This window comes from Myotis daubentonii, chromosome 20 (genome assembly GCF_963259705.1).
Source record: "Myotis daubentonii chromosome 20, mMyoDau2.1, whole genome shotgun sequence".
NCBI lineage: Eukaryota > Metazoa > Chordata > Mammalia > Chiroptera > Vespertilionidae > Myotis > Myotis daubentonii.
The window spans coordinates 4,323,182-4,325,838 of NC_081859.1; the positions used below are offsets into that span (position 1 = coordinate 4,323,182).

The following is a 2,657-nucleotide window of genomic DNA, read 5'->3' on the forward strand; positions in this document are numbered from 1 at the left end:
GCCCGTGTGGCTCAGTGGTTGAGCATCGACCGATGGACCAGGGGGTCATGGTTTGATTCCGGTCAAGGGTTGTGGGCTCGATCCCCAGTGGAGGGCACGCAAGAGGCAGCCGATCCATGATTCTCTCTCACCATTTATTCTCTCTCTCTCTCTCTCCCTCTCCATTCCTCTCTAAAATCAATAAGAATATATTTTCAAAACACACACACACACACACACACACACACACACACACACAAAACATTGGTTGAAACAAGACCACAGGGATACAGAAAAGGTCCGTGGTGTAAGTTTGACTTTCGCTGTGTGTCCCAGTCTAGTTCAGGGACCTTACACCCCCCACATAGAACTGGTGTGCAGGAAACCATGGTTTTCATGGCGATTAAACAGCATTACCGAGTAAATCTGTTCAGAGTAAAAGTCAACGGGGACCCATGAGTCCACGAATTGGACAGTGTGGTCAGGAACATCAATTTACTGTATGTTTTCTCATGTGACTAGCGAGCTGCTGGCACTTCATAAAAAGTAAACATAGCTCGTTTATTCACTATCATCTCAGGAGGGTGACCTGCTGTATTGTTTAATCATCTCTGTCTTATGTCCTCTGCTTCATATGTCTGGCAGGGTCTGAAGAATTAGAGATCGGATTTGAAAAGAGTCCAGTCAATGACAGATAAAACCGAATGGAACAGGACAAAATGTGCAAAAATGGCAACCCAACGTGGAAGAGCAACCTTCCTATCTCGGGTCCAAGGTCACGGCTCTGTGGTTTTGCTTCGGGAGGCCTGTCTTCAAGGGTGTAAACAGGACCTTGGATTTCTGGGAGCGCTCAGATATTTACATTGTTATATTATTCCCTGAAGCGGCTCATTGTCCCCGCGAGCAGCCCCGGCCGTCATCTGTAACGGGAAACATGGGCGGGCAAAACTCCAGTCTCGTCCACTGATTAAAGTTACAGAAATTCTGAAATTCGCGATTACGCTGTCCAGCGCTGAATGCCAGCTGGAACCCTGAAGATAAACAGCAACCGGACACACAGACTGATTTCAAAGCTGCCACACGTACAATCCGTGCCGCAAAGTGTTAACTTATTGTTGCTGTGTCATTAATCGTTGTTATTCTTCAATTCACCCACATGTTTATTTTTTAAAATATATTTTTATTGATCTCAGAGAGGGAGGGAAGGGGGGAGAGAGAGAGAAACATCAATGATGAAAGAAAATCATTGATTGGCTGCCTCCTGTGCACCCCCTATTGGGGATCGAGCCCGCAACCCGGGCATGTGCCCTTGACCGGAATTGAACCTGGGACCCTTCAGTCCACAGGCTGACGCTTTATCCATTGAGCCAAGCTGGCTAGGGCCATTCCTTATTTTTTTTTTTAATGCTATGCACACTTCTTTTTTTAAAAAAAAATGTTTTTATTGATTTTTTAATTACCTGCTAAGCACCTTCCCAAGCCTTGACATGTATTAATTCAGTCTTCCCAACTGCCCTATGACCTTCACACTATGTGTTATTGTTCCCTTTTTACAGATGAGAAGACTGCGCCACAGAGAAGTAACCTAACTTGCTCAAGGTCACACAGCTACTAAACGGTATAATTGAAAAGATCCAAAGAAACTGGAAAGGTAATACATTTCTCTTTCTGTGATTCACTGTTAGTGGTAGTAAAGAGCCCACACGTCAGGGAACTCTGGCCTACTACCGACTCATTTCTCCAGAGTTTTTGTCGTTATTTCTCTTCTATCTTTCCAGCCTCATGTGGCACAGGAGCCTCTTGACCTCCAGCAGTTCCCTGAGCCACCACTGACTGCATCTCCTGTCTTTGCCCACGCGGCCTGGAATGCCCCCTTTTCTGGGAGTCCCCGTCACACCCAGCTCCAGGGACGCGCGCAGCACCCCCTAGCGACCGGAGGCATACTAAATGGCTCCTTCCCTTTGAGTCCAGGACACCTGGCTGATTCTTCTGCCCTGGAATTTTATTCTCTCTTTAAAAAAAAAAAAAAAAATTATATTTTGATTTCAGAGAGGAAGGGAGAGAAAGAGAAACATCAATGATGACAGAGAATCATGGGTCACTGACTCCTGCACGCCCCACATGGGGGATGGAGCCAGCAACCGGGGTGCCCGACTAGGAATGGAACCGTGACCTCCTGGTTCATAGGTCGATGGTCAACCACTGAGCCACACTGGCCGGCCATATGCATAAACCGTAAAGACAAACGCGGGGAATAGCGACCTCTGATCTGTAAAGCGCGCTGCTGGGTGATCTAGTCGGTCTGGCTACGTGGTGGCTCCAATGCGCGCGGCCGGGCACACGGGGCTGGGACCCGCTCAGGTTTGCTCAGCCGCCTGCACTGGGAAGGCTGTGCCCCCCGCCCTCCAGGGACGCCCTCCCGCCACTGCTCTTTAGGGACGAGGGGACTCCCAGAGCCTCGCCGTCGGCTTCGTTTAAACTTTCCCGCAACATTTCGGTGCCTTCGGCGGGCTCCGCCTCCTGGCCACGTGGGCGCGCGCACCGGAGTCCCGAGCTGGTACTGCACCTCCGGTGGCGTGGCTCCCGCGCCCGGGGTGGGCGTGGCGGCCCCGGCGCTGGGGGCGGTCCCGGAGGGGGTGTGACCGGCCCGGTGCTGCGGGCGGGTCCGGCAGGAGAGG

The 2,657-nt window shown here is 50.7% G+C and overlaps 1 long non-coding RNA gene across 1 annotated transcript in view; it reads right to left on the reverse strand.

Annotated features, from left to right (window-relative positions):
- Positions 1-2,657, reverse strand: part of LOC132222560 (uncharacterized) — a 177,927-nt gene that overhangs the window by 94,977 nt on the left and 80,293 nt on the right. The window lies entirely within an intron of this gene.